The sequence below is a fragment of the Calypte anna genome, chromosome Z (genome assembly GCF_003957555.1).
Source record: "Calypte anna isolate BGI_N300 chromosome Z, bCalAnn1_v1.p, whole genome shotgun sequence".
Lineage (NCBI taxonomy): Eukaryota > Metazoa > Chordata > Aves > Apodiformes > Trochilidae > Calypte > Calypte anna.
In genome coordinates, this window is record NC_044274.1 from 31357159 (window position 1) to 31370082 (window position 12924).

A 12924-nucleotide genomic window follows, 5' to 3' on the forward strand; every position below is an offset into this window, starting at 1 on the left:
CTGATCTCCTTTTATGATCGAGTGACCCGCCTGGTGGATGAGGGGAAGGCTGTGGATGGGGTCTGCCTGGACTTCAGCAAAGCCTTTGACACCCTCTCCCATAGCATTCTCCTGGAAAAGCTGCCAGCCCAGGGCTCAGACAGGAGACATGAGGAAGCTTTCAGCAGAGTATTCATATTCCTTTAAACTTTTGGATAATAGAGAGGAGTTGCTGTGCGAGGTGCTCCATTCTTTGCTGTTCTTTCAGTCTTTCCTCAGTAGTGCAGAATCTCCTCCTGCAGGCAAACCAGATATTCAGCTTTAGATGCAACATAGAAATATAGCAGTCAGTATGGAAAATGAGCTATAACTGGCTACCCAGCCCTCCTCCCTTCAAGCTTCAAAAGTGATAGAGTTACTGCTCTGGTAAACTGTCTTTTTAAGAGTTAGCTTCAAAAATAACACCCCTCCCAACAAAGCCAAAGAAAAACCACCAAATCACAAATTACCCAGAAACAGAGTTCCACAAATTTAATCCCTTTCGTCAAGTGGCAAAGTTGTAATTTTGGGCATGCCCTCTGTAAAGAAACACGAGGAAATGGATAATTCAGCTCTAGATTTGCAGAGAATGGTCTTTTCTTACATGATGCCTTCTTAAGAGAGAAAACCTACATACTGAATTTAGCAGGAACTGAGAAGATTGCTGTCTTTTTCTTTCCCTACTAGCACTGTGTTGCAGATCACATGCTATAAACAGGCAATAACTGTGTGGCCAGCACTTCTTCCCCCAGCCTCACTCAACCCCAGAGGGTTATCCAGCCAAGAAAGATGTTAGCCAGATTACCCAGGACAAGAAAGACCCCTTCTTAATCCTCAGAAGTCAGGGAGGTAATACCATGAAGAGATAGTTTCCATCCTTGGAGCTCATTATCTTCAGAGTTTTTAAGTTAAAAAACAAAACAAAACAAAACAAAAACCAACCAAACAAACAAACAAAAAAAACCAAAAAGAAAAAAAGGAAAGAGAAATAGAAAGGTTGTTCTTGTCACATGACCCCACAGAAAGGTGTTACATGATGAGGAAAATCCTGTCTCCTGTCTTCAGAAAGAATAGGCATGTCAGGTTATGCAACTCAAACCCAACCAAGTCCACCAGGTCCTCCATCCTCCTCCTCCTCTGCCCTCTGTGAGGGGAGAGGCTACTTTCCTGGGTTCACAGATTGAGCAAAGGCAGCTAAGGAAAGTTCTAAATAGAAGGCACATCATCACTTGTCCCATATAAATCCCCAATACAGGAAGGACATGTAGCTGTTGAGGTGAATCCAGAAAAGGGCCACGAAGTTGATTAGAGAGATGGAATGTGTCTCCTGCAAAAACAGGCTGAGAGAGCTGGGGCTGTTCAGCCTGGAGAAGAGAATGCTCCATAGAGACTCTAGCCTTAGGACAACCTATTTCAGTGTCTCACCAACCTCACAGTGAAGGATTTCTTCCTAATGTCTAACTTAAATCTTTCCTCTTCCAGCCTAAACCCATTACCCTTTGTCTTATTGCTACATGACCTTGTAAAAAGTCCACCCCCATCTTTTGCCTATTTTTTAAATGTATCTTTTAAATGTATGAATTTTTGTAATACTGAAGTATATGAACAGGAGCTGTTTACATCCCCTTTTGAAATCTATCTTTGCTCTGAAATGTACTGAACTCACTTTTCTCAATAAGCAGTGTTTAGGGAGATATGAATAGACTATTTTAAGGATTTCTTTGCTATTTAAAAAATATGATTTTCTCAACCACTGGGAGGCAATTTGGAATCTTAAATGTCTACTGAGCAATTAATCATCAAGCAGTTACAGAAAATGATACCTTCTTGCAGTAGGTACCTAAATGTTATATTCACTGGTTAAGACACACCTCCAAGATGAAAAGGTCAGAAAGAGTATCAGGAATCCACTAGGAGCATGAAGTCAAAGAACCTAAGTAAAACTAGGTTCAATATCTAACTGAATATCCTCTTCAAGCAGTAAAGTGAGCTTCGGTATTGTCCAACAAACCAGGTCCTATATATCTTATTTTTACTAGTTTTACAAAGTTAATAAAGCTAAGAGGACCTCAGCTGACTTTATCTGCGGCTCATGTACAAATACAGTTAAAGCCATGTATATTTATATCCTGCAGCTAGTGAAAGATATTCTTTTCTTTGTTCTACTTTTGGACTGCATGCACTCTTATTTGACACTTGTTGGGGAAACAGTTCAGAAATATACAGGTTGTGAGCAATCCTGACTTACTTCAATTTAGGCCACATTGGGTTAATGGTTATTGAGGCCTAGTTAGAGGCTTTCTAAGAATGAGCTACTGGGAAAGAGATAACTTAATTGGCAACAGAAGAGGAAAATAATTCTGTGAGAAGAATCTTTCCGTGAGAATGGTATGTGTAATTGGAATACAAAGCCACCTGCATGATAAGATGATGTAAACAAGGCTTCTCTATATAAAGTGAGTGCAAGTTGCTAATAAACGATTTTCCTGCAATCATATTGATGCGTACATGGAATCCTTAAGCCTCCGCAGATTGTTTTCCCACAAATGGTGCCTGAACAGGGACCAAGGGTGGCCCGGACCAGGGTCTAAGAACGGCCCGGACCAGAGACTCTTATGCTGTTGCTTCCAGGAGCGATAAAGACAGCTGGAATAAGAGGGCGGAGAAGCCAGTCGAAAGGAGATTGCTGCCCCGGCAATCTATGTAGCTGGTGCCCGGCTACGGAATAAAAGAGGTACCTCGGAATTGAAGAATCTTGCCCTGATCAGGTGAGCGGCTGGGGAGGAGATGGGGTCTACACTCTGATGTACAACAAGAAGAGACAGTAGTTAAGCTCCTCCAATATATTCTCTCTATGAGAGATTTATTACACGAAGGCAGGACCTTACGTGAATTACTGAAATGGGCACAGGGTAGAGACTTGATCCCCTCGATGGGTACTGTTTTTGAGTTACCTACTTGGGAAGCCATAGGTATTGCCCTATGGGATAAAATTAGCGAAGGAGATAAGGAGACACAAGGCTTAGCGACACTTTGGAAATTGATTAAAGAAACCTTAAAAGAAATGAAAAGTGAGAGGTCAGCAGCAGTCTCAGCATTTGCTGTCTTAATGTTTGATCCACCAGTACTGATGAATGCTCAAAATATGAACTTGACCTCTAAACAGTTGAGACACCTAAAATACCCTTACCAGCACCTGAAGGGACTGTACTGATTCAAACTCAGTCAACTGTGCCATTTGACCCTGGGGGTCGGATGAAAAGCAAAAATGGGACCGAGAAGCAAGACCAAAAGCGACCGAAAACACCACCAAAATCGTCGGAGGACCCAGAGGGAGAGAAGCCGGAGAACACAGGCGAGGAATCTTGGAATGCAGACTCCCCATCTCGCGCCCGCCTGCCACGGCTCCCGAATGCTCTGCCACCTTTCCACCTCCGAAGCTTGATTTATCTTCTTGACCACAGTTGCCATCAATTAATCCTCTGCTTAACCTGTCAACACCATCAGTGCCTGCTATAGAGCAACAACCAAGGAAGGAACTGGGACTCAGAGACAAGCAATGAAGGGAACTGCTGAAGAAGCTGACAGAACTGGAGACGAAGGATGAGTATACCCCTGAAAAAAACCCTAGTTTTTGCTCCAGGGAACATCCCGAACAATGGGGCACTAATCCATTTTTACCCCCTGATCCGTTCCCTATTCCTGCTCCTATTTCCCTTTAACACCCACTGCTCTACCTCTTCCAGATCCAACATGGGGAGGGGAGGGTAGTGGGGGGGGTGGTAATGTGTATCCAGTAACTAGATGGAAGGGAATTATTCAAATGCTATAGTTGAAGAGAAATGGTTCCCAATATGAGTCCGATGGTTTTCCAGTGGTTGTGGGACCAGGATGAGGAGGTCAATGGGTTGCATTAGATTGGGAAATGATAAAAGAAGCCAAAGGTGACATTACAGTACAGTACAGTACAGTACAGGCGCACTACAATTTGAAATTGGTTTGAGTCATTTACTCAATCTCTTTTGCAACATCTTTTTACTGCTCAGTTGTTGATGCCATATGACACAAAAATGCTCATTAATACTCTGTTAACTCCTTCTCAACAATTGCAATTTCATCACAAATGGTAAATGCTACGTGAAAATGCAGCTGTGATTCCTAGACAGAACACCGATGCATTACACGGAGTGCAAGCGCAAATGTTACTTGGTGCTTGTCCTTTTGTACGTGCAGATTTGCAGGCATGGTTTCAAACTGAAGTGTTACAACTTTCACAAGAATTGGCATATAAGGCTTTGCAAATTGTTCATGATCCTGCACAAACAACCCCTTTCTTTTACAAATATTAAACAGAGGAGAGCAGAGCCATATTCAAAATTTGTGGATCACATATATTCAGTGGTAATGTCACATCTTGATTTGTCAAAAGAGATGAAAAAATAAAAAAAAAAAAAAAAAAGAAAAAAAGAAAAAAAGAAAAAAAAATTATTTTTTTATATGTTGGCGTATGACAATGCTAATGAAAAAACTAAATATGCATTAGGACTACTCCCAAAAAGGTGCTACAGCAGCCCAATTCTTAGAAGCTGCTTGAGGTAAAAATGCTTAAGATAAAGCTGCTTAAGAACCATCATTGCAATATAGTTCTCAATATTGATGTATATTGTGGTGCATGGTACACTGGTGTTTCATACAGAGATAAAAAACTTGGTTGGTAATTATACTTGTAGTTTTGGTTTAGGAAATTGTACTATTTCATTTTGTTTCAGGGTAACTTTACCAGATTTTAGTGGCAATATCATTTCATTTTTGAATCTTCTAGTGGTTGTTGTTAGTTTTTCTTATATATTGGTGAGAAGTAAGACAAAAAACACAGTTATGAGAATGAGTATGCCTTTTCGGAGGCTGGAAGTTGCTGCGGAGAGTGAGAGTTGCTCCTGGTACGGAGAGCACCCCCACTCCTGCCTCCGCAGCCGCTTCTCGCCCCCCCGCACACACTGCTGCTGCTCAGAAAATGAGCCCTGCTGCAGACACCACAGCAGAGAAAAAAAAAAGTGTGTGTGTGTGCTTTTGCTGTTTATAGGCTTGGAGTTTTGTCTCTAAACAATTTTATTTGGCTTTTTGGGCTTCAATTTGGCAACCATGGAGGAAACCAGGACTCCACTGTGCTGTGACCCGGGAGGGGTCTGGGGACGCTTTTGGGGCCCCCCGACTAACTTTTGTCGGATAAGCCTCCTCTACCCCCTTGGTTCTATGCGCCAGTGGACATCTGAATTTCCTCATACTAAAAAGTTATTTAAGCCCTTCCACTGTAGTGTGAAATGTGCTTTTAGTATTATGTTGTATTGATAACAGGTTTTTGTTAATGTTGTAATTTATGTGATCGTTTATATGTTGATTATGGGATGCGTGGTCTATATGTTGATTGTTGGTTATGCTATTTTGTTGCACTGCTAAGCAGATAAACTTAACTTTTGGTATTTTAAAACAGATGCTAAAAGATATTGATAGTGTCAGACATGCAGTTTTACAATATTGTGCTGCCACTGACATTTTATTGTTAGCTTTTAGGTTATGTTTGTGAAGACTTGGATGGAGTGTATTTGCATAAATTTAGCTGATCATTCAGAGTCAATTCACAACCAAAAATGAATGATTAAGATAACATGAAAAAATTAACTGTTGCATATACTGGGTTAAATGAATGGTTAAATAATTTAGGGATATAGGGATAGCTTAGAGATTTAATTAGACAAGGTTTATCAATTATATTTGTTATTATTGGTTTTGAAAAAAAAAAAAAAAAAAAAAAAAAAGGGACCAAGCGCGATGTCAAGACATCGCTGGAGTGGACCCGAGAGGGACAGATCGTTTTGCCCCTTATGCAAGACTATTTGGTTTGGTTGCTGTGAACTTCCACAGAACTGCAAATAGCCTTGGGACAGCTTAGCGGGGAAATAGCGAATTCTTACCCCTCATATTGCTTGTTACCACCTTTATCTAACATGCAGTGGGAATCATGTAGCTTTTTGTCTGACAGTCCAGTGGACGGCATAATGGTCTTTACGGATGCTGGAAAAAAATCCCGTAAAGCTGTTGTTACCTGGGAGGAGACACCTGGGCAATGGAAAGAACATTTAATTCAAGGGAAGTCATTTGACTCTTTGCAGACCCTTGAACTCATCGCAGTTACTTGGATTTTTGAAACGTGGAATAATACTGCTGTAAATATAGTCTCTGATTCACTTTATGTAGTAGGTATTGTTTTGAGAATGTATCATGCCATTTTGAAGGAAATTTCGAATAAGCATTTGTATTTCTTATTGCAGAAGTTACTAAGACTCTTAGCAGAAAGAGAACATCCTTATTTTATCACTCATATCCGGAGTCATCTTGGTGACCGAGGTTTGGCTATCTGTAATAACCGAGCTGACTATTTAGTTGCACCAGCGTGGACTGGTCCTTCGGTTGATGTTTTTTCACAGGCTTGACAATCTCATGCATTTTTTCATCAATCTGCTGAAGTCCTAGCAAAGCAATTTCATTTACCTCTGGGGGATGCCCAAAGAATTGTGAAATCTTGTCCTGATTGCCAAAAGGTTCATCTTGGTATTGAGATGGAAGTCAATCCTAAAGGTTGAAAGTCCTTGGAACTGTGGCAAATGGATGTCACTCATGTACAACAGTTTGGATGCTTAAAATATGTGCCTGTTGTTATAGATACTTTTTCTATGGCCGTTTGGGCCTCTGCTCAGACTGGTGAGGCAACGAAACATGTTATCAGACATCTATATGTATCCTTTGCTGTTCTTGGAGTACCTCAGTCTATTAAGACAGACAATGGCCCCGCTTACTCTTCTGCTCGTTTTCGACAGTTTTGTGGACAATGGGGTATTAGTCACGTTACTGGTATTCCTCATAACCCTATGGGTCAAGCAGTAGTGGAACGTTGCCATTCGGTACTAAAGACACTCCTTGAAAGAGAAAAAGGGAGGAGGAAGGGAGTCCTCCTCAGGATCGGTTAAGTAAGGCTGTGTATGTCATGAACTATTTACGCCTTACAGGAGATCGTACAGAACCTCCGATACTGATTCACCAAAAAGCTTTAGCAGACTTTGCTTCAGAACCTTCCACAAAATTTTGGTGGAATTCAAGAATTCCATCACTGGACAATGGGAAGGGCCAGCAGAGGTGAAACTGACTGGTCGAGGTTATATGTGCTTACTTACAGGTACTAGAGTGCGTTGGGTACCAAGCAGATGGGTTCGACCATGGAAACAAATGCCTTTAAATGTGGATTCACAAGTGATAATATTTCTGATACAAGTATTTGTTTTGGGAGATTGTACTGATTTATTTTATTTTAGGCTGATTCCACCAGATTTTAGTAGTAATAGTGTTTTGGTTTTTAAAGTTTTTGGTAGGTGTTGTTAAATTTTTCTCATATATTGGTAAAGAGTACGATAGATTCATAAGAATGTTTTTCAGAGGCCGAGAAATGCTGCGGAGAGAAAGAAACTTCCCCCTCCCCCGACTCTTTCCCCCGCGGCTGCTTTTCAACCCCCCTTCGTGTGCCTGGCGATTGCTCCCAGCAAGCTTGCTACAGCTGTAGGTGCTGCCTCTGCCCCCGCAGATACTGTAGGTGTAAGCCCTGCTGGGAGGGGGAGGAAAGGACACCACATAGCCTCATAAAAAAAAAAAAAAAGAAAAAAAAGAAAAAAAAGAAGGAAAGACAAGGGAAGAGCATATACCCCTATGAGAAGAAAAAAAAGCGTGACCTCATGATGAGAGCACTAATGAGTTATCAATAACATTTGTGATCAAACTGGTCAATGCAACAATTAGGCCTAGAAAACAAGGGAAAGTTTGAAATTTGGGTTTCTTGCTGTTTCATTTGTATCACACATAGCAAGAGGAAAAGCCTTTGGTAAGAACTGATAAAAATCATAAAATATACCAGTTAGCTTGTTGGCTTACAGATTTAATTAGATAAGGCTTATTAGTTATATACATTATTATTGCTTTTATATTACTAGCATGTTGTTATTGCTTTTGCAGCAGTATATATGTTATTATTGGTTTTGCATCAGTATGTATGTTGTTATTGCTTTTGCATTATTGGTATGCTGGTTATGACAATATATCATTAGCATGTTATCTTATGTAACGAAATAAGTCAGAATTGCTCAAAAAACAAAAAGGGGAATATGTTGGGGAAACAGTTCAGAAATATACAGGTTGTGAGCAATCCTGACTTACTTCAATTTAGGCCACATTGGGTTAATGGTTATTGAGGCCTAGTTAGAGGCTTTCTAAGAATGAGCTACTGGGAAAGAGATAACTTAATTGGCAACAGAAGAGGAAAATAATTCTGTGAGAAGAATCTTTCCGTGAGAATGGTATGTGTAATTGGAATACAAAGCCACCTGCATGATAAGATGGTGTAAACAAGGCTTCTCTATATAAAGTGAGTGCAAGTTGCTAATAAACAATTTCATACAATCATATTGATGTGCACATGGAATCCTTAAGCCTCCGCAGACTGTTTTCCCACAGACACTTATTAGCTGAGTCATTCAGGCAAAAATTTGAAATCCCATGCTTTACCTGTTGTTGTTGGTCCAGCTGAAGGAGCTACAGAAAGAAACACGTAGAAGTACTGGAGAAAAGAGTATGCAGCTGAGTTCACCCAAGCAAAGCTAAGTGCAGAAGCTCAAAAATAATGAAGGAAAAATGACTGTTTTTTGTGTTTCCATATTCAGTGGAAGATGTTCTATATAAAGGCTGTGGTCAATCCTAATGCTGATATTTGATTCCAGCTATTGTCACAAAGAGATTAAGTGCTGGGAAATATATTATTTTGGAGATATTTCAGTGGAGTGATGGAACAGATTGAATACATCTTCCAAAACAGTATGAGAATCAAGACAATTGCAAGAGAAACAGTTTAGAGGAAATGAATTTTAAACTTCTTCCACAAATAACAAAAATATCTCAGTAGACATTCAGATCATCTGTTCACAAGAACTAGAATAACCCATTTGAATGAATCATATTAAACCTCACTACTTCTTTAACAGGAAATATCTTCATCACTAGCTCAAGAACTATCTGCAACAGTAATATGTATTTTAATTTATCATCTGACTTTGCAACCATTATTTCTTCAGTGCTTATTCTCAATGCACAAAATTACTTTATTTTAAATACTTAACAATAATTCAGCTGAAGACCATTCCAGAAAAGGGCTAAAACTATTCATTCATTTAGGCTGTAGTTCAGTTGATACATTAAGAATGCTGTAAGAGTCACAGAATCAGCCAGATTGGAAAGGACCTCTGAAATCATCAGGTCCAACCCTTAATCTACTGCCACTGTGGTTACCGGCCCATGGCCCTGAGTGCCACATCAGTCATTTCTTAAAAACCTCCAGGGACACAGAATCCACCACCTCCCTGGGCAGCCCATTCCAATGTCTGATCACCCTCTCTGTAAAGAATTTCTCCCTAATATCTAACCTAAACCTCCCCTGGCAGAGCTTAGGTCCATGCCCTCTTGTCTTACTGAGAGCTGCTTGGGAGAAGAGACCAACCCCCCCCTGGCTACCACCTCCTTTCAGGGAGTTGTAGAGAATGATGAGGTCTCCCCTGAGCCTCCTCTTCTCCAGACTGAACACCCCCAGCTCCCTAAGCCTTTCCTCACAGGACTTGTGCTGGAGTCCCTTCACCAGCCTAGTTGCCCTCCTTTGGACTTGCTCCAGAACCTCAATCTCCTCCCTGAACTGAGGGGCCCAGAACTGGACACAGGACTCAAGCTGTGGCCTCAGCAGTGCTGAGTACAGGGGCAGAATCCCTTCCCTGGACTGCTGGCCACACTGTTCCTGGTACAGGCCAGGATGCCATTGGCCTTCTTGGCCACATCTTAAGCTTACATCCTAAGCTGATATAAGCTAGTCCTTCTATCAGAGCAATCAGTCCCACTCCAAGCTACCCACAATTTATGCCCACTCATTTGGTCCAGGACAGTTGCTGGCACAACTGGAAGTTTAATTAGATCAGGGATCTTGTAGATATCAAATTAATGTTCTGCTCATTTCCTCCTTCCAGCTAGTCCATGAATAACTTCACTGTATGGCTACACAAATACTTGTGCAGGAGGCATGGACAGGACTCTTTCAGTAGACATGGGTATGGCTTCTTTTGAAATTACAAGACAACAGTAGCAGTTCAGATTTAACAGTTTGCTCCCTTCACTCTGCTGAAGGTTTCCTAGAGTGAATATTCAGACTAGATACTGTAAAAGGTGAAAAAGAATGTGTGTCCGCTGGTTCAATATGATATCCAGAAACCTCTATAAACTTGCTGTCATCAACAAATTAAGTCAGTTCTCCAGAATTTTGCTTATGTTCGTCCTTCTCTAGATGGATTACTCTCCAGCAAAGAGGTGAGATGTTTGAGGAGCAGGAATTTTAAAAACTTCTGTATAATTTTATCAGTGCCTTAGCTACAGGAAAACAGAAATGAGAATAAAAGGATCCTGGTGAATACCTTGTGGAGAAGTGCTATTACATAACTGCTATTTTCTGAGATGGTTTTGAGCATAAATGGGCCATCGTAGATAGCGGCAAAGATGAAATCCTATTGCATTAACAGAATAAAAGGGAATCTCAAAATAGAAAAGGAGAAAAAAGAGCTGTTGAAGGATAGTGCAAGGACTTCTTACAAAAGGTTTGGAGCCAAAAGCTTTATGTGAAATTTACACTTCTGGTAGGACAGGTTCAAGGAAGATTCAAGACTGATGTTAGTGAAGAGAGAAGCTCATGAATTTTGTCAGGCTATTTAATTTAAAAGTGAAATTTTAAAGGATTCTATGTAGTTAGACACAAGCAAAATCTGCAAGTGTGCTCCAAGTGTGTGGAGCATACTGTAAGCAAAAGACCAGACACAGAAAAATAAAGAATTTGGAACATATGCTTCCAGGGTGAGGAAATCTTACCATACGCTGCTGATATTTCTGGTTGAAGAAAATCACTCCTCATACAGTGAATACCTCTGAATTTCTTTATAGTAGCATGAAAGCTAGTAGAATGGGCATTGCCACAAATAAAAGTAAAATGTGGAAGAAATGAAAAATGAAACAGATGCCAGCAGGGACAATGAAGTGTTGTGCACCTAAATCTTGTTTAAAACACCAGGTGTGTACAGGGTATTAAATCTCACCTTAATTTTGTTTTCCTACTTAGCAGCACAGGCACTCAATAGTAAAGCCATCTAAAGCATTAAGGTTTGGAATACTTTTGAGAGAGATGATAGTTTTGCAGATCAAGTACTTCAGTCTCAGTAACAAGTAGCAGCTCACATCTAAGGTCAGAAAGAGACGAATATACATTAATACCATTGCTTTTCAAAGTTAATTTGACAAAGATTTCTGCTTTCCCCTCCTTTTACTCTGAGATATAAGCTATCCTAATGCTGAATGAAAGAGTTTGCTGCAGGAGGCAAAAAATGTCTGGCATAAATATGGTAAGATAGTATGGTAAGATAGCCAGATTTGCCAAAAAGCAATTATTATTTAATTACCTATAGTACTCCTTTTTAAAAACAGTGTAAAACTGTGTTTGAACATCCATAGCTTAGCACAAAGGAGATAGATGAGAACACTTCTGATTCACTGAAAACTTGAACGCGAAACTCAGAGATACTAATGTAGTTGGGACTTAATTTCAGAAAAGCAATGACTTTCTATAATTGGATTAGGAAGTATACATTTTTCAGAATACAAAAATGGAAAGTAATAGATCTGTTTTTATCTATTTGACAGATAAGGAAATTCAGAAACACTTTTGCAGTTAAGATATAATAAATACTCGTGGGATTTCTTTTAGTGCCAACTTGCCTTCAGAAAAATTGGTTCTACCTAAGGCCCATAGGGAAGCAGCACTCTAAACACAGTTCCAAAAGTTTTTGTGGTGAAAAAGAAGCATTTTAGAAGGCTACAAAATTAATGATTCATTTAAATAAATAAATAAAAATGTGGATTTTTATAACTTAAGAAAGATAAATACAACATAACCAAAGTCCCTGCATCCAAGTCCCTACCACAGAAGAGAAAAAACTTGCACGTTGTTTTATGTTACAGAAAGGAACCCAGATGACCGATTGTTACGATCCGAGTTGTTATTTTATATTTTGATTGTGAGGAAAATACTCATAGATGAGGCATGAATTTACAAAAATAACAAGCTTTATGATTTAAACAAGTTACAAGTACTTATTTTAGGATTAAGAAACAATAATGCCACCGTTAAGAGGAAAGAATTTATACAATTAGCTACTTTGGAGAGAAGAGTCGTTAAGGAAAGAGACGAAGGGGGGTAATTAAGATGTTATCACCGTGCGCCGGCTTCAGCCTCTGGCTGGAGTCGCTCCTTCAGATCTGGGTTCTCCGCTTTTCCGATCCTCCGCTGTGTCTGCCCCGTAGCTGGAAACCGAAGTGCCGAGAGAAAGGGGGGTCTAGAGGAAAAAGCTGCCACTTCTCCTTTTCTCCTGGGTTTTTTTTATACAGCAAAAAAGAGAGGTCTCTTTTTTGCATAAGTCCCTGATACAGACAGACTTCCCGGAGATGAGTCATCCTTATCTTTTAGTCTTTTTGGTGTCCTGCTACTTTCATTGTCTTTGTCTCCACCATGCACCAGGAGGCGAGCTGATAAGCATTCTTATCTTTTAGGTGTCTGTCAGGCATATGGTGAGGTAAAGATATGTTAATTGACAGCATGTTGCAACAAGACCAGGAAGAAAAAAAATTGATTCAAGAGACATATTTTGTATTTTTAAAGTGTTTACATCGCTGATCTTTCATAAGAACAACAGATATCTTGGAATGAGGTAGCCAAGGGATGTCAACAGA

The 12924-nt window shown here is 40.0% G+C and overlaps 1 long non-coding RNA gene across 1 annotated transcript; it reads right to left on the minus strand.

Moving 5' to 3' along the window:
* Window positions 1-212: 212 nt before the first annotated feature.
* On the minus strand, window positions 213-12526 carry LOC115599966. Its single transcript, XR_003988735.1, has 3 exons — window positions 12411-12526; window positions 11238-11378; window positions 213-275 (listed from the first exon to the last, which is right to left on the minus strand). It is a non-coding gene; the product is annotated as an uncharacterized LOC115599966 (long non-coding RNA).
* Between the last annotated feature and the right edge of the window lie 398 nt (window positions 12527-12924).